The sequence below is a fragment of the Saccostrea cucullata genome, unplaced genomic scaffold (assembly GCF_032062105.1).
Source record: "Saccostrea cucullata isolate Sc308-1 unplaced genomic scaffold, CSIRO_AGI_Scuc_v1 ctg6807, whole genome shotgun sequence".
NCBI classification, from domain to species: Eukaryota; Metazoa; Mollusca; class Bivalvia; order Ostreida; family Ostreidae; genus Saccostrea; species Saccostrea cuccullata.
The window spans coordinates 16,275-36,799 of record NW_026937751.1 but is presented as its reverse complement, the minus strand read 5'-3'; the positions used below and the strand labels follow the sequence as shown (position 1 = coordinate 36,799).

Here is a 20,525-nt window from a genome sequence, read left to right as displayed (position 1 = left end):
TGAAAATGCTAAAAATATAGAAAATTAATTTCAGTTGAGAGGAACTCTTTATACTCAATTTCTTTCCTATTCAGTTCCTTTTTTCTAATTACAATTTGTTGTAGTTACCATGTTTGTTTTTTTTTTTTCTATTAAAGATATATATATCTGAAATGTAATTACAACAAAAATTTATCCATATCAAAATGTCGCACTTTGCACTGTATTAAAATTGAAATTATGCACACAGACAAGTTTACACGATCCATGCTGTACGATATCTATACCGGAAATTGAGTCTTTGAAAAAACACAAAAATAGTGACGTATACACTTGCAAATTCCGGAAAGTATCAAAACCTAAACATAATTTATAATTTATCCAGATATCATGTGCAGCATGAATATAGCCATATCGAAAACCACTAAACCACTAGAATAAATATTTTAGTTTATGCAGAATTACCGTAATAGTCAAATTCGATGAAAGTACACAAATACTAACTAATTGAAAAAGTGATTTACTGTAAGTTTGTATTTTTAGCTAGTGACTTTTCATAATTTATATTTTGAAGCGTCAGATGGGAACCGGCATATTTCTCGCCGCACTCATCCCAACCTCTGTGATGTGCGTGAAGCGTCTAGGACCGATCTTACTACCACACCACCGCGAAACGACCACTAGTGCGTTATTTATGTCATTATCAACCAGTGTCTTTAGTAGCATTCTCCCGGCTCCGTGCTCGCCGTCATCTTCTGATCCCTCGTGTATCGTGCCGTCGTGACTGGTGAACCGAAACGCATAAATGTTATGACTTGCACTGATAGTGTTTAACTTATCTTTCACAACTTTCACAAGCGATCGTCTCACCTGTTTATAGGAGTCTACTGGCGTTGCGTGGGCAGCAATCCGGTTTCCATTGTCTTCTGTTGTCTTCCCCGTACTGATCGCGATCTTTACCTCTTCTCCACTGATGATCTCATCGGCCATTGGTCTGCTACCAATTTTTTCCCTGTACACCGTCTTGCTCTGCGTGAAAATGAGCTTCTGACCTTTTAGCACCGTTTCTATGTTACGGTCCGCATATTTCTTTTGGACATCATATAAATGCTTCTTTTTTTCATGGACTTCTTCAGGTTGGTGTTGAGACACTCTTATTGGGAACTTCTTATCCTTGAGAATTTTAATGTGTCTCATCACAATGTCCTTGTGTGATTTATTTACAAACTGGACACAGACTGGCCGAGGATATTTCCTATGTTTGTCGTATTCCCCCATTCGGAACACTTTATATATCTGTAGGCTATCAACAGTCTCTGCCGGTATCTCCATCTCTACTGCAAACACGTTACTAATGATCTTCACAAGGTTTTCAGGATTTTTTACTTCGGGTGCCTTTTCGTCTACTACACTCACAATGATATTGTCTTCAATTGCTCTAGATCTTAGCTCTAGAATCTGTTCACTTTGAGTCTTTACACAATACTCCAGTCGAACTATGTAATCTTTCATTCGGCTAAGTTCTCTCCATCTTTTTCTGTTTTTCCTGCAGTTCAGTGGTTATATATATCGTATCGTTCGCCTGTTCTTGTACGTTTTCTAATCTCTCCTGAATGCCATGTTTTCCTCTAATGTCCTTGGTAACTTCGTCTAGATGGCGACCTTGTCCATCAATCCTTAGTAGAAGGTTTGCAAGAGTATTTTGTATATTAGTTATACCGTGCATGACATCTCTCATCTGAAAATTTTCACATTCCTTTGAAATTTCTTCATCACTAGTACTGGTGTTAGTGGTGTTAGTATATCATCGAGCGCTCTCTTTTTAGACTGGGTCAATTGACTAGCCATATTTCACAATGTAACAGTGGAACGTATGAGTATCGCTCACTAGTGTTCACAAACAGATATGTTTACAAATTTTGTTTACCTTCTCGTTTCTCGTACCTTCTCGTTCCTCGCTTCTATTGCATTTTTTTGGTTAAAACAAACTGCAACACACTTTAAAACATCTTTGAATATCAGCAATGCATTTTTCAAGACCTGAAATTAATTAAATTCGAGGTTTTTTGACTTCACTTTGCTCTCGATAAAAACTTTCGTCTACAAGTTCTTATACGAGTGTAGTTTAAAAAAAATTATGCAAAAATGTGAGCAAACTTTGTATTTATATTTAATGAGAGCTAACCTCTCGCAAACTGCGCCCAGCTTGAAGCATGCCAACCGCTTTTGAACGTTCTTCTACTGACATACGCGCCATTTTACAGAAATTTTATTATGTTTTTCATTTGTAACTAAGTATTGAAAGCGCAAAAAAAAGCACGTTTTATCAAAGCATACGACTGGAAAATCAATCGAATATGAGTTTTTCATTTGAAGCAAACCCAGTCACGGTCCACTTATCACAAGCGCGATTTACATTTCTTTTGTGTAATTGTGTTGGATTTTACGTTAGCAGACGATGTTTTGAATTTCAAATACCTAGCTTAAAAGGTTTGTTTATTTTTAAGGTCTTCCGTTTCCAACGGGAGACCTTCTACTGATTCTGTTGGTAAAGATTATTAGGGTCTTCCGCTTCCTTCGGAAGACCCTACTGTTATTCTACTGTTTCTTATTATTAGGGTCTTCCGCTTCCTTCGGAAGACCCTACTGTTATTTTATTGTTTCTTATTATTCTTTTTTTTTCCCGCTCGATTTTTGACAGGCGATTTCTCAAAGACCTTTGGACTGATCGTTATGAAACTTTCAGGATAGATAGCTTGTAGTTAAACCTATTTAAACCTGTTTTCAGTTTTTTGATGCATACCTTTATTTGTGAGTTATTGCCCTTTAATTGAAAATTTTTGATGTCTCGTTTCCACTGAAAATCTCAAAAATGACATAAGATATTTACACGAAAGTTGGAGAACTTGTAGCCAAAACATTGTAGATGTGCACAACGATAAAATTATATAGCTGATTTCTTAAAGTTTTGAAGCTATAAAACGGCAAATTTTAGTAATTTTTTTTCTTTGAATTTTTGCTACTTTTTGTGTAATAACTTTTAAACCGAGAATAATTTGGTAAGAAATATATTACAAAAGTTGTGGGTAATTACGAGGGCTTTCATATTTGATTAACGAAAAGGGGCTGGCCGCTATAATTAGGGGTTAATAGCTCATACACGCTTTTTTCTGATAGCTAAAAATATTGGTATATTATGAAAAAGTTTGACTGAAATAATTTCGAACTTATAAAATCTTGTCATTTGATATAAAAAGAAATAAACTTCCAGCTATATTTAATTGCTTTTTTTATAAAACAAGTACGTATGTGAGAAACCTTTCAGGAACAAGTTGTCTACTATAGCCAGCCAAGCCTTTACTGCATACATGTGCACATTTTTAGTTGATGCATCTAAAAGATATAGTTTTGATTCGGTGTTTCTTTGTTTTCTTTTTATTCAAATAATTTTAAAATGTGATGATGTACACAACAATAATTAGTACCTAGTTTAGAGGATTTTTTCGCGCTTGTTTGTAAACAACGCGCGGCATTGTGGGAAATAGGAAGGTACTAAAGACGCGATGTACTAAACACTGATTTGACCTGATTCAAATTTGTCTGTAAATGTTCCAAACAATTGAATTTTTGTATAGCATATGCCTCGAAGTAATAAAGTCTGTACATAAGTAATTCAAAATACTCAATATTACCATTTAATTAAAAATTAAAACGTCAGGTAAATATCAGGTCTCTAGTATATCCCGTTTTTAGTGTGCCCCTTCAAGTCGACGTCGGACACATGTTTGCCATGGTTTACAAACTGAAAATAGAATGATTTGTGAAGTTGAACATTTTCTCACAAAGAATCCGTTTGTAGACATGCACACTCATTTAATCTGCAGCTACGAAGTACTTTGTCACTTCTCTGTAACATTATTCTAAGCAGAATTATCCCGATTCATATATTCTAAGAATCTTGTGTGAATTGTTTACGAGGAAATTCTGACTGTCACATTAACAAGGATGAACACTCTTGACATTTTAATGTATGATTGGCTTGGACGGTAGAGTCTATAACATAACCCAGTCTTGGATTTCGGGAAAATTATTTCCAGATTGGTTTTCACATCTATAATTTTCTTGAACGCCGAACCCGATTGTATTCTTCATATGAGGTGGTAAATCCAATCTTGACATGTATTTTCAATCTCCTATGCAGAGTTGTCGTTCGTTCCTCTCTCAAACACCTCTGCAATCCAATGGGCTCACGTCAAGATTTTTGACATAACGTATAAAACGTGATATTTGCAGGATTGTTACAAATTAAATGGATAGTTCTGGATTTATTTAGTAAATATCTATCTCGAAACTCAGACATAAGCATAGAAAATGAATTATAATCAATTAAAACAAACGCACTATTTCTCGTGTTTATCACTGTGATATACGCGAGCCAACGACAGAGGTGAATGTATGAGCCGATGGTAGAGAGTGATGTATTTTATGGAAGGAATTCCGGTATACTGCTTTGTTTTGAAGTACGACCTCTTTCTTCACAACAGCTCCATGAAAGGGATGAAAAAAATAGGTATGAACGTAGTAAACATAGAGATATGTTTTGAAATAGTGATTGAATATGCGGTGTAAACACTTCAACAGTGTTCAACGGGTCTGGTATAAATATATTTAAGCATACGAGAAAATCAAATTAAAATATTTATAAATATATATATATATACAAATTTACTTCAAGTTTTGCCAAAGGTCAACTTGATAAACTACCTAACCTAGTCACGGTTCGACATAAAGTCTATAAACTACCTAACCAGTCACGGTTCTACATAACCAAGTCTGTAAACTACCTAACCCAGTCCTGGTTCAACATCACCAAGTCTGTAAACTACCAAACCCAGTCATGGTTCTACATAACCAAGTCTATAAACTACCTAACCCAGTCACGGTTCGACATCACCAAGTCTGTAAACTACCAAACCCAGTCATGGTTCTACATAACCAAGTCTGTAAACTACCTAACCCAGTCATGGTTCAACCTAACCAAGTCTCTAAACAACCTAACCCAGTCTCGGTTCAACATAACTAAGTCCATAAACTACCTAACCTAGTCATGGTTCGACATCACCAAGTCTCTAAACAACCTAACCCAGTCACGGTTCTACATAACCAAGTCTTTAAACTACCTAAACCAGTCACGGTTCGACATAAAGTCTGTAAACTACCTAACCCAGTCACGGTTCTACCTAACCAAGTCTGTAAACTACCTAACACAGTCACGGTTCAACCTAACCAAGTCTCTAAACAACCTAACCCAGTCTCGGTTCAACATAACTAAGTCCATAAACTACCTAACCCAGTCATGGTTCAACATCACCTAGTCTCTAAACTACCTAACCCAGTCACGGTTCTACATAACCAAGTCTTTAAACTACCTAAACCAGTCACGGTTCGACATAAAGTCTATAAACTACCTAACCCAGTCACGGTTCTACATAACCAAGTCTATAAACTACCTAACCCAGTCACGGTTCAACATCACCAAGTCTGTAAACTACCTAACCCAGTCACGGTTCAACATCACCAAGTCTGTAAACTACCTAACCCAGTCACTGTTCAACCTAACCAAGTCCATAAACTACATAAACTAGTCACGGTTCTACATAACCAAGTCTGTAAACTACCTAACCCAGTCACGGTTCTACATAAACAAGTCTCTAAACTACCTTACCCAGTCACGGTTCTACATAACCAAGTCTGTAAACTACCAAACCCAGTCATGGTTCTACATAACCAAGTCTGTAAACTACCTAACCCAGTCACGGTTCAACATCACCAAGTCTGTAAACTACCTAACCCAGTCACGGTTCAACATCACCAAGTCTGTAAACTACCTAACCCAGTCACTGTTCAACCTAACCAAGTCCATAAACTACATAAACTAGTCACGGTTCTACATAACCAAGTCTGTAAACTACCTAACCCAGTCACGGTTCTATATAACCAGGTCTGTAAACCACCTAACCCAGTCACGGTTCTACATAACCAAGTCTGTAAACTACCAAACCCAGTCATGGTTCTACATAACCAAGTCTGTAAACTACCTAACCCAGTCACGGTTCTACATAAACAAGTCTCTAAACTACCTTACCCAGTCACGGTTCTACATAACCAAGTCTGTAAACTACCTAACCCAGTCATGGTTCTACATAACCAAGTCTGTTAACTACCTTACCCAGTCTCGGTTCAACATAACTAAGTCCATAAACTACCTAACCCAGTCATGGTTCGACATCACCAAGTCTCTAAACTACCTAACCCAGTCACGGTTCTACATAACCAAGTCTTTAAACTACCTAAACCAGTCACGGTTCTACATAACCAAGTCTGTAAACTACCTAACCCAGTCCTGGTTCAACATCACCAAGTCTGTAAACTACCAAACCCAGTCATGGTTCTACATAACCAAGTCTGTAAACTACCTAACCCAGTCATGGTTCAACCTAACCAAGTCTCTAAACAACCTAACCCAGTCTCGGTTCAACATAACTAAGTCCATAAACTACCTAACCCAGTCATGGTTCGACATCACCAAGTCTCTAAACTACCTAACCCAGTCACGGTTCTACATAACCAAGTCTGTAAACTACCTAACCCAGTCATGGTTCAACCTAACCAAGTCTCTAAACAACCTAACCCAGTCATGGTTCAACATCACCTAGTCTCTAAACTTCCTAACCCAGTCACGGTTCTACATAACCAAGTCTGTAAACTACATAAACTAGTCACGATTCTACATAACCAAGTCTGTAAACTACCTAACCCAGTCACGGTTCTACATAACCAAGTCTCTAAACTTCCTAACCCAGTCACGGTTCTACATAACCAAGTCTTTAAACTACCTAACCCAGTCATGGTTCTACATAACCAAGTCTGTAAACTACCTAACCCAGTCACGGTTCTACCTAACCAAGTCTGTAAACTACCTAACACAGTCACGGTTCAACCTAACCAAGTCTCTAAACAACCTAACCCAGTCATGGTTCAACATCACCTAGTCTCTAAACTACCTAACCCAGTCACGGTTCTACATAACCAAGTCTTTAAACTACCTAAACCAGTCACGGTTCGACATAAAGTCTATAAACTACCTTACCCAGTCACGGTTCTACATAACCAAGTCTTTAAACTACCTAAACCAGTCACGGTTCGACATAAAGTCTATAAACTACCTAACCAAGTCACGGTTCTACATAACCAAGTCTGTAAACTACCTAACCCAGTCACGGTTCAACATCACCAAGTCTGTAAACTACCTAACCCAGTCACGGTTCAACATCACCAAGTCTGTAAACTACCTAACCCAGTCACGGTTCAACATAACCAAGTCTGAAAACTACCTAACCCAGTCACGGTTCAACCTAACCAAGTTTCTAAACAACCTAACCCAGATCTTTTATTGTAGTCTGAATACACATGTCAACAAAATTGTTTATTAGTGCAGAATGGCTCGTTTTGTTCAAATTAATATTTAACATGTTTGAAAGTTTTTAAGCTATTGGATATGTATTTATTTGTTTCATTAATTATTGAATATTTATCAATACATGTAACATGTATAACAACATGAAATTTTATGGATATATTTTTCAGGTGTAGAAAACAAACCTCATCACCAGAAGTCTCTGAAGAAAGTGGTCGTGAAACTTAAAGAAGACCTGAAGGTCTCACCTGCAGAAAATATAGAAAATTATTTTTATGTACAGTTAACAGACTGTTAAATATCATAGAAGTCTCAAGAAAGGAGAGGTAAAATAATGAAATTATAAAAGGTGCTATTACAAATATGATAAATACATTTATATTCAGGGACTGACTGACAGATTTTTAAGGCACTTGTCCAAGGGCAAGTACATGGTCAAAATTCACTTGCAAAACCTGAATTTTTGCTTGTCCTACCATAACCTAATACTGTATTTTAATATAAATATTTTTAAATTGAAGAGGAAGACAAATACTAAGTAGATCATATGGCTTTTTTAAGTCACTTGCCCATGGGCAAGTGATCGATAAAATTTCACTTGCCCACCCCTAAAATTCACTAGTCAGTAGCTCAATTGCTCAAATCATGACCCTCAGGGATAGGGTGGGCCAGAATGGCAAATCAATGTTTGGACAGCAAAGCCATGATTGGTCTTATTTTAGTTTGGGGGCACAAAGTAAGTTCAAATGTAAAGGTCAATAAAGCCACAGGTAGTCAAAGAAATATCCAAGCATCCTTAGGTTAGTGTAGACTGAACTTTGATCAAATCATACCCTTTTTCCTTTAATTGGTTGGGACCACTTTTGGGTTAAACTTTAATCATAAACTGATTTCTGCTTTTTTTCCTAGCCACAGTGCTTTGGTGAGTGATGTGGCCCATGGGCCTCTTGTTGAATGTTTGCCTCATGACCTTGATCTTGAATTATGACTACCTTTGAAAAACTTAAATCTCACATAACCATAGATTTTTTTAATTTTCCGTGTTAGGGTCAGCATTCATTTCAGATGTGCATTCCTTATTACAAGACTTTTTCAAATGATACCAAAATTTTAACCTCTTAACCCTCATTGTTGAGTCCCAAACAAATTTGTTTTGTTTTTTTAAGATTTTATCTTGAATATCTTGAGAATAACGATTTAATGTATTTTTCCAGTTCGCCTCCACCAGGACTATTTCTCTTAACTGCATGTTAAGAAATATTCCTGGCCTGGGTAACTCCCCCAGTGATACACTGTATATTGCATACATTAAAAAAGCACACAATCTAATTCCACTTCCCCTTTTCAACACACAAAACCTATTCCATTGACTTATCATGTTAAGCATTCTTCAATGAGCTTTTTTATTGTTTTTTCACTGATTTTAGGGGTATGTTCAGTTCTCCATGATGTTACCTTTATAGTTTGAAAAACTGCCAAAATGGAAAGGTTTTGACATCACTGGAAGATGGGTATGATAAATTTTATTTTTTCAGGATAACCCATGGCAAAGTGGAAGGCAGTTATTAAGCAGTTTCTTAACCTTAACAGTTTGAACATGTTAGCAGTTCTAGAGCAGTTACTTAACCTTCCCCAGATTGCTAATGGTTATACAAACTGCTTTCAAACCTTTTGCAATTTATAATCAGTTTTCTTAGCCTTACCAGTTTCTTACCAGTTCATAGGCAGTTTCTTACCAGTTCATAGGCAGTTACTTAAGCAGTTCATATGCAGTTACTTAAGCAGTCCATAGGTAGTTACTTAAGCAGTTTTTGCCAACTGCTAGTGGACTTCCAGTAAACAGTTATATACTGCTTATCTACTTTCCTTTTACCACATAAATATTAATGAGTCACAAGGGCATTTTCTGGTAGCAAATTTGAAATACTAAGCAATAATACATCAATTGTTACATTTTAATTTATTGTATTTTGTACAGTTGTATAACTACACAATCAAGCAATCAGAGATTGCTATGATGTTCAATGTTTGAAAATTTTCAAACACTGTTTTATGCATCTGTAATTTTAAATGTATCTTATTTTAATTACATAAACAATCATGCATGCAGTTATACTCACTGACTATTTAGAAAACATACATCCCAGAGATTATAATGTTCAACAATTAAGATTCAACTATTCAACACCATTAAAATATGTCGAAAGAAACAGCAAGGTCAATATCCACTTCATCCCACATTAAGTCCTGATTATACAGCACTGGAGTATACATAGCTACATTGCATAGCTGCATGGTTTCAATTCTTAATGATTCCAGCAATTATTGGGTTTTCTTAAATCACAAAAGTACTGCATGTACATTAATTTTGGGAATCATAATTGCTTGGGTTTATAGATCATCCATTGATCTCAGTTCTTTTTCTTGAAAGAGACACAAAAATGTATTTCAGTGTATGCAAACTAGAATTTCATTTGTCCCACTCCTCATCCAAAAGTCTGTAAATGGAAAGGAATTATAATAGAAACAGATTGTAATTAATTAATGCTATTCAAATAGAATTGACATATATATTTATTCAATTTATCTTTTTATTCTGTATACTTACCAATTGTTAAATGTCCACATCATTATTTCAATAATTCTAAAGCTAATTCTCAGACCAGCAGGCTCCCTCTTCAATGGTTTATAGCCTTTGTTCAACAATACAACATTGCACCCAGAATTCAATTTTGGCGGGCAGTTGTTGGGTTCCTGTTGTTTATATTTGTTGGAACATTGAGCCCAACATTAAAATTTCTCTTGAACCCAATCAAATTATACAAGGGAACTGCCTATATACTGCTTACAAAACTGTTTAGGAAAACTGTCTTGTCCTCAAGCATGTGCAGCTAAGATATAACTGTTAGGGACACTAATTACTGCTTAACGTAGGTCGCGGGTTTACAGGGCTTTTAAAAGTGTTCGAAAACATACCATGAAAATTGCCTATATGATTTCTCCACCTTTGATTTCCATTCTCTGAAAATTTTATAAAATTCGTCTGCACCGTTTTTGTGTAATTGAATTCCAAAGATGTCATTGTTGTAGTAACATTTTCAACGGTATTCCATTGAATTGTATAGGAAAAACGTCGTTTTTGGCTTGTATTCAGACAAGGTTTTGATTAAAAAAATATCAATAACTTTTAAATCGTTCAGACAAATTTGTTTATCCTTTGGTATTTAAAAATAGAATTGATTTGAAATAATTCTATGTGAAAAAATTAATATGTCTTCGGGTTTGTTTTCTCGTAATTAAATTGAAGATAATTGCTTTTATATTGAAAAATGTAGCATTTTTAAGAATAACGTCATAAAATATCGCGACGTCACGCTTGACGTTGTGAATATCGATCCTGTATACAGAGCAAAAAAAAAATACGGATTTTAAGAATCAGTCCTTTAGTTTCTTTTATATATATATATATATATATATATATATATATATATATATATATATATATATATATATATATATATATATTATAAAAGAAAAAGAAAATGAAGTTTCCAAATTTCATTTAACACAAGCGCTTTCTGGATTTCATAATCCGTCTTCAGGTGTACATAAATTGAACTGATTGTTTTGCTTAGTAACGTTAACTATGACGTCATGACGTCATGAGAGTCTTTGCAGGGAAGGAAGTAATCTATGACGTCATAGTATGGCTACGTTACGTAAAAGTTAGGGAAAATCAAATTGGACAATAATGGACAATAAATCACATATTTTTCAGTCTCAATAAACAAAGCAAACAGAAATTCTAATTGATGATATATAAAATTAGGTAATTTCTCAATGTTAATGTTTGTTCAGTTTTGGTGAAAAAAGATTTATGAAGTAGTTTTCTTTTGCTAATCTCATTGCAGTGGAATCGTTCCTAAGTTTATAAAAGGGGAACACACAATAGTTTCCTTGTGAGCAAATATCGAAATGTTCACTGCATGGCGTGTTTCTGAGGCTCGGATTGTTAATTTGTTGGCGATGTACGCGCATGCGGGCGGTTAATTGGGTCCCGGTCTGGCCGATGTATTCCTCTCCGCAGTTGTTACACGTAATACAATAAAGGAGGTTTTTGCTCTTACAGGTCATATTTTCATTCACAAGAAATGTTTTTCCACACTTGAAAATAATAGAGGATCCTGTTCGTAGGTTAGGACAGGTACCGCATCTCGGATCACCGCATCTTGTTACGGAATATTGTTCTGGAGTGGTGTTGAATTTAGCTCTGGTCAATAGTCTTTTTAAATTTGGCGGTTGTCTTTGGCTGCGAATCAAATCCGATTTTGGTATAAGTTGATGAAGATCATTATCCCTTTCAATGATGGTAAAATTCTTTCTTGCCTCTTGAAATATATTAATGTGTTTCGGATTGAATGTTGTTACAAAAGGGATTAAGAATGGGTCTTTGTCCTTTTTTCTGGTTGTTCTTAAAATATGCTGCGGAATTTTCTTGGATTATTCTATGGCAGAAAGGATAAGATTTTCTGGATAATGTTGTGCTAAAAGAAATGTTTTTAGTTCGGTCAACCTTTTATTTCTAGTTTCTGTATCTTTCACAATCATACAAATCCTTCTGGCTAAGTTGTAAGGGATATTTCTTTTGGTGTGAGTAGGATGACACGAAGTGAAGTTTAGATATTGGTGCGTATCCGTGGTTTTATAAAAAATATCCGTTAAAATAAGTGAGTTTTGCTTTGTGACCATGACGTCAAGGAAAGGAATAGAGGAATCACTGTGCTCCATTGTGAATTGAAGATTTGGGTTTATTGAATTTAGTAGCGTGTAGAGTGTTTGTAAATCCTCTTCTGATTTGTTCCAAAATAGGAAACAGTCATCTAAAAATCGTTTCCAATAATCCCTTAAATGTTTTCCAATTTCTTGGCCTAATTCATCGGAAACTTTTTGATACAATGTTTCTTCAAAGAATCCCATAACAAGGATGCTGTATGTTGGTGCCATTTTAGTCCCCATGGCGGTTCCTTTGATCTGTTTATAAAAATCTCCATCAAAATGAAATGTGTTGTTTTCCAGTATAAATCTAACTGAGTCTAGGATAAATTCTGAAGAAATGTTTCTTGGAATTAACTCTGGGTACTTTTCAATCCAATATTTTATGGCTTCTAGTCCAAGATCATGTGGAATATTAGTATATAAACTCTTCACATCAAAGGTTACAAGTAGTGTATCTGGCTCCACGTTTTCGGGAATTTTGTTTAAAAAATCCATGCTATCTCGTATGTAGCTCGGGACTTTTTCACACAAATCCTTCAAGAGTATATCTATAAAATTACTCAGTCTATGAGTGGGACACGCAGGACCAGCCACAATTGGTCGAAGTTTCAGATCTGTTGGTTCTTCAGTAGCAATGTATGTTCCGTTCTGTTCCTCTATGGCCGTTTTAATATCACTGCTTTTATGTATTTTAGGTAGTCCATAAAAGTTGCTTGTTTTCATTTCAAAGTTTATTAAATAGTCAAGCTCATCCTTTTTTAATAAATTTTGATGTTTTTTGCATAATTGTTTGAGCTGCCTCATGATTGTTTTGTCAGGATTATCAGGCAATTTGATGTAGAAATTATCATCACTCAGTTGTTGAAGAACTAGGGATTTATAGAAAGGTTTGTCCATACAAACTATTGCTCCTCCTTTGTCCGCTTCTTTGAAGATAATTTCCGTTTCTTTTTGTAATTCCTGTAGAGCGTTTTTATGTTTTACACTCAAATTGTTTTTCACAGGATTTTTGTTTAGCAAAGATGATTTTGTGGACTTCAGAACATCTATATAGTCATCTAAATCCTTGTTACGTCCTTTTTGTATTGTCGTCCCTTTTTTTATTTCTCACAATACAATCGTCATCTTTATTTACCCGTCCAAAAAATTCTCTTAAACGCAGTTTTCTACAGAATTCATCTATATCCTTTTCTAGGTTTTGATTGTCGGGGTTGGGTGTTGGTGTAAATTTAAAGCCCTTTTCTAACAATTCTTTTTCCTCTTGAGTAAACGTTTTACTTGAAATATTAATGATTTTTGGGTCCACTTTTTTTACGCCCAGCTTTTCCATCGATATTTCTGAATTTTGCCCTTCCACAAAAAAGGCTTACCTTGGTTTTTCTTTTTGTTGCTGTTGTTATTGTTGTTGTTCTTGGGTTTGTAGTTTGCCTTATTGTTGTGGGGAAATTCTTGCTGAAATCTCGGTTCCTGTAGTCCTTGGTCCCTTTGATTTTGATTGAAATTAGAATTCTGATGGTAACTTTTGACATCAGATGTTGGGGACGGTCTCCATTTTTGCTTGAAAAATTTTCCATGTTGAATGGTGTTATTACTTACGCTTTCGGCATAAGTTTTACAGTATGTCTGTTCCTGACTCTGGTTTGATTTCAATGGTTTGCTTTTTTTCGGTTTCTGGTTTCTGTCCAAGTCAACGGTTCCATAGTTTTCTTCATAATGATCATAAAATGCCTTTTTCTTGGTCCAAATTTGTGTAGACTTTTCTTCTTCCTCGTGCGTATCTTTTTTCCACTTTTCCAGTAATTGGTTTTGGTCACAAAGCAAAACTCACTTATTTTAACGGATATTTTTTATAAAACCACGGATACGCACCAATATCTAAACTTCACTTCGTGTCATCCTACTCACACCAAAAGAAATATCCCTTACAACTTAGCCAGAAGGATTTGTATGATTGTGAAAGATACAGAAACTAGAAATAAAAGGTTGACCGAACTAAAAACATTTCTTCTAGCACAACATTATCCAGAAAATCTTATCCTTTCTGCCATAGAAGAATCCAAGAAAATTCTGCAGCATATTTTAAGAACAACCAGAAAAAAGGACAAAGATCCATTCTTAATCCCTTTTGTAACAACATTCAATCCGAAACACATTAATATATTTCAAGAGGCAAGAAAGAATTTTACCATCATTGAAAGGGATAATGATCTTCATCAACTTATACCAAAATCGGATTTGATTCGCAGCCAAAGACAACCGCCAAATTTAAAAAGACTATTGACCAGAGCTAAATTCAACACCACTCCAGAACAATATTCCGTAACAAGATGCGGTGATCCGAGATGCGGTACCTGTCCTAACCTACGAACAGGATCCTCTATTATTTTCAAGTGTGGAAAAACATTTCTTGTGAATGAAAATATGACCTGTAAGAGCAAAAACCTCCTTTATTGTATTACGTGTAACAACTGCGGAGAGGAATACATCGGCCAGACCGGGACCCAATTAACCGCCCGCATGCGCGTACATCGCCAACAAATTAACAATCCGAGCCTCAGAAACACGCCATGCAGTGAACATTTCGATATTTGCTCACAAGGAAACTATTGTGTGTTCCCCTTTTATAAACTTAGGAACGATTCCACTGCAATGAGATTAGCAAAAGAAAACTACTTCATAAATCTTTTTTCACCAAAACTGAACAAACATTAACATTGAGAAATTACCTAATTTTATATATCATCAATTAGAATTTCTGTTTGCTTTGTTTATTGAGACTGAAAAATATGTGATTTATTGTCCATTATTGTCCAATTTGATTTTCCCTAACTTTTACGTAACGTAGCCATACTATGACGTCATAGATTACTTCCTTCCCTGCAAAGACTCTCATGACGTCATGACGTCATAGTTAACGTTACTAAGCAAAACAATCAGTTCAATTTATGTACACCTGAAGACGGATTATGAAATCAAGAAAGCGCTTGTGTTAAATGAAATTTGGAAACTTCATTTTCTTTTTCTTTTATAATTATTTTCACCTGTGTGACATCGACTGTGAACTATTTTCAACTATATATATATATATATATATTATTTTTTTTTTGATGTGTTTATTTCTTACCGTTTCTTTTTTTTTATTCATGCGCGGATTCTCGCCGGAATTTGCAAAATAAAAGTGATCTTGTAGCCCTATTCCCCTCTGGAAAAGTAAGACTCCCCATCCCCGTTGAAATCGCAAATCTGTGATCTTAGTTTGCTTAAAAAGTCGTAGGTATGAAGATAATTTATAAGTCAAGGACTACTAACACCCCCCAACCCCGAAATATGTTTTTTTACGCTTTGTATATATCCCTTTTCTTTAGTAAATTCAGCAAGGCTATCAAATCAACAATAACTTCTTCTGAATCAATTTCCGCCAAATATCCTCCCGAGTATAAGCATTAATGCATTCAGTGTTTATATTGAGAAATGTTTTTGTTTAAGTTTAAAAAGAGGCAGCGAATAACTAAAATAAAACTTAACTTGATTTTATTTTATGCTTACACGTATAAGGATAGAAAAAAGCGTTTTTATTTCGTTCTTAGACTTTCAATGTATACATATAACATTCATTCTACTGAATGAACATGGAAAGCAACGCGGCGAATAAATTATGTACATGTAACTAACAACAACGCGTGCTGTTACTTAAACAGGCAATCGGAGTATCGAGCCCCCCCCCCCCCTTCTGTTTTTCTAAGGGGTTTAACAATTTTGGATTTTTGTATTGCAAGTTAGTAATACCGTTACCCTTTTATCTCTTTACGCTGTTTTTAAATACATGATTTTTGTTTTCGACTGATACATAAAACACCGTGTATATCCCAACATGCCAGTACTATGTTGTGCGCGGGGTGTATGCTTCCGAAGCGAGGAAAAGTGGGTCAATGTATGTTCTTCGTCCATTTTCTCAACTTACTGATATTTTTCGCCACAAAGCATATGCCTACGGAAGAAAGCATTAACTAAGGAGTATATGGATACCTATGAAACCACTGGACACCTTCTACTTTTATCAAACACCTCAACACAATTCCGAGGATCGGAGCAAGATTGACGCTACACTGTGTTTGTGATCAAATATCAGAACAAAGCTTTGCTTTATCATCACTTTTATATTATTGTTAAATACATGTTTACAATATAAACGTTAGTACAAAATGTCTGTAAATAAAACAGTTCGTATATAAAGATATTGACGAAAAATCAATGTTGTGTCCGGGGTGTATGCAACATGTTGTACACGGGGTGTATACCCTCTTTTTACTCCATAGTATCATTGTCTGAAATATCATTAAGAAGCATACACCCCGCGTACAACATAGTATACACCCCGCATGTAGGGATATACACGGTGTAAAAAGAGACGGCCTGCAATTTGTTTTTATTCTCGACGTCTGCCTCACTTAATCTTCACTTGCATTATCACTATCTAAAGCGTGGAGAATCATGGAATAAGCAGACATCGATAAATTTGAAACACGTTCTTCTTCCTTTTCAGATTTCCATTTTTATTAAATTAATTCTTTATGTGCCTCTGATTAGTAAATATTTCGATTAAATCAACATGCACATATAGGGTGTAGCACATACCGTTTCATAATTGAGTTCGACTTTCCATAGGCGAGCAGAGGTTTGACGCTGTTTACGGAGATAAAATTAATGAAAACAAAGACATGCATCCCATATATGGTTGTGTAGATACATGTAACAATAGTAATAAACAGTTTGTTATTGCATTTCCACTGAAAGTGTACACTAAAATGAGTGCGTTTCTGAGGAGGGGGAATCGAGTGTAATTCGGAGTGTTTTATAATTATACACATTTAATACATGTATTCAATATTTATAAATCATACATGATACAAGGGTTAAAATTTATTTCCGAATCAAGTACACGTGCTTTCAGAATAGACCCGAGAATATACGTTTGAAAACACATAATGTGATTGATAACACATAATGAAACGCTATCTAACACTTTCAATGATGGTCATTCGAATCAAAATAGGCCTTCATCATTTTTTATAACTTCAGCATGTTCTTTGTATACGGTTACACTAAACAACCAATTTCAATAAAAGGTATAGCTAGATAATGTACTGAATTTTTCCCTTTCTCACCGTGACGTCATAATCAGATGTGCACAAGAAAGTCGCCCAAATCATATAAATTGCGTACCCAGTTTTAATGACATCAGCAAACCCGCGACCTACGTTAAAAACTGCTAAGGAAAACTGTTTACTCTCAAAGCCCTAGCAGTTACTGAAGAGCAGTAAAAACCAAACTGCATGAAACTGTTTGAAAACTGCTAAAAATTTGTAAAACTGCTAAAGAACTGCCTAATAACTGCCTATATAGGCAGTTCACTTTTCCATGGGAAATTACCGTAAAGAAAATAGATATGCATATTTTAAAGTGAATTTGTGATTCTTTGATAACCAATCAACTTATTAACATTTAAGGTAAACCATATGTGGAGACCAGTCTTTATATCCATAATTTAATTAGTCACATCTGAAGTGCTATTAAAATGACTAATATTCAAAAGAATTTCATTCTTACCCTTATTTATTTTCATTCTCTTTTAGGACAGGACAGAGTTTTAATGAAGAAGTTTGATATTTTAAAGATGTGTTGCTTGTTTAGGCAAGAATCATTACCGCAGCTTCCAATTCCATTGTCAAGAACATCACATATAGAAAAGTCGAAGAACTTCTATACCCAGTGATATAGCAGTTTTATGTTTTGATTGACTGAGTTAACAAATTTGTTTTGCTCTTCATCAGTAACTGTATAAATTATATATTTTTACAAGTTTGCTATTGGTATATGGTTTACAGGTATATTTATACCTCTGCTCCGAAGGAGATGGGGGTATACTGTTTTACCCTTGTGTGCCTGTCTGTGTGTCTGTTGGTAACAAATTTTCGTCGCAGATTTCTCAGCAATTCCTCTTGGATGCTTGAAATGTTAACACAATCTTCTCTGAGGCATGCCATATAGTGGGATACATTTTTAGCTCTACTGGTCAGAGACCAGAAGAGCTTATGCGATAGTAAGGTGTCCGTCGTCCGTCCGTCTGTCTGTCTGTCCGTCTGTAAACAATTTTTCAAAACGCTACTCCTCCTACAGCTTTGGTCTGATTTTAATATAATTTGGCACACAAGTAGACTACACTAAGATACATAAAATAGTGCATCGGTTTTTGATTTCGATGAACGGTTTTGCCATGGTTACTAAAAATAGAATTTTCTGTGAAATTCCTTTAAAATGCTTCTTCTTCTACAGTTTTGATCTGATTTCAATGTTACTTGGCACACAGGTAGACTACACTAAGATACATAAAATAGTGCATCAATTTTTTTATTTCGATGAACGGTATTTCCTTGTTACTAAAAATAGAATTTTCTGTGAAATTCCTCTAAAACGCTACTCCTTCTACAGTTTTGGTCTGATTTCAATATTACTTGGCACACAAGTAGACGACACTAAGATACATAAAATAGTGCATCGGTTTTTTATTTCCGTGAACGGTATTTCCTTGGTTACTAAAAATAGAATTTTCTGTGAAATTCCTTTAAAACGCTACTCCTTCTACAGTCTTGGTCTGATTTCAATATTACTTGGCACACAAGTAGATGACACTAAGATACATAAAATAGTGCATCGGTTTTTGATTTCGATGAACGGTATTTCCTTGGTTACTAAAAATAGAATATTCTGTGAAATTCCTTTAAAACGCTACTCCTTCTACAGTCTTGGTCTGATTTCAGTATTACTCGGCACACAAGAAGACGACACTAAGATACATAAAATAGTGCATCGGTGTTTTATTTCAATGAACGGTATTTCCTTGGTTACTAAAAATAGAATTTTCTGTGAAATTCCTTTAAAACACTACTCCTTCTACAGTTTTGGTCTGATTTCAATATTATTTGGCACACAAGTAGACGACACTAAGATACATAAAATAGTGCATCGGTTTTTGATTTCGATGAACGGTGTTGCCATGGTTACTAAAAATAGGATTTACTGTGAAATTCTTTAAAACGCTACTCCTTCTACAGTTTTGGTCTGATTTCAATATTAATTGGCACACAAGTAGACGACACTAAGATACATAAAATAGTGCATCGGTTTTTTGATTTCGATGAACAGTGTTGCCATGGTTACTAAAAATAGAATTTTCTGTGAAATTCCTTTTAAAGCTACTACAGTTTTGGTCTGATGGCAATGGCTTCTTTTCTCATCCTTTGTTTTAAGTACAAACCAGTAGAGCTACAGTCTCGACAGAGACTTCTGGTTATTCAAATTCGATGTCAATTTCCTGCATCCATCGGTTTCATACATAACAAATTTTCTCATTAACTATATATAGCAGATGTTTGAAATTGTACTACACTCTTTGTTTAAGCATGCCATATGGTGGAATTAATTTTTATATGAATCTGATGTCAACTTCATATTTTTCTGTGGATCTGCCTGTAAGTGTATATTAATATGATAGTGCTTATTTACATCAGAGTGGGGGTATTACTAGTGAGCATTGGCTCACAGATTTCTTGTTTGATCAGTATCTGATGAAATTTAATTGTTATGACATACAAATGGACTCTATCAGAGCTGATCCAGTGTGTCTGCTTAATGTAGATAAACTCATAAACCCTGTAAATTTTGAGTTCAGTCAAATTAAATGCACTCCAGATCGCTTTACTTGTAATTCTTATTTGAACCATAGTTTACATATTGGTATATGAGTACCAATCTAATTAAAATTAGATGTTAGATCCGCGCACATACTCTCTACACTAACATCTAACAACAACCCATTGAGGGTCACGTCAGAGGTCAAATTCTATCAACCAATCAAATCGTTGCTGGCAAAACTATCGTATATTGTTGAAGCGAATAAGTCTAGAGCCGTTCCGAATTTGACCTCTGACGTGACCCTCAATTGGATGTTGTTAGATGTTAGTGTAGCGAGTATGCGAGCGGATCTAACATCTAATTTTAATTAGATTGTATGAGTACTTGATGTTATTAAACGATGAAAACGAAGTCAAATGAGCTTATGCTATAGCCTCGGCTTTGGCGTTAGCATCGGCGTCCCAGGTTAAAGTTTTAGGAGCAAGTCCATTCCCAAGTAACTATTAGCCCTTCCTGGACCAAACTTGCATGGATGATGCATCTAGAGATGGACACTACCAGACTTCCTTCGGATGCTGGATCTGACCTACATTTTCCACAT

The 20,525-nt window shown here is 35.3% G+C and overlaps 1 long non-coding RNA gene and 1 pseudogene across 1 annotated transcript; one reads left to right on the top strand and one right to left on the bottom strand.

Annotated features, from left to right (window-relative positions):
- Window positions 1-448: 448 nt before the first annotated feature.
- On the bottom strand, window positions 449-1,742 carry LOC134248768 (uncharacterized; annotated as a pseudogene).
- A 2,708-nt stretch (window positions 1,743-4,450) lies between these two features.
- LOC134248767 (uncharacterized) lies at window positions 4,451-18,020 on the top strand. The gene is made up of 4 exons (XR_009988129.1): window positions 4,451-4,549; window positions 7,627-7,782; window positions 8,884-8,967; window positions 17,866-18,020. It is a non-coding gene; the product is annotated as an uncharacterized LOC134248767 (long non-coding RNA).
- The last annotated feature ends 2,505 nt before the right edge of the window (window positions 18,021-20,525 follow it).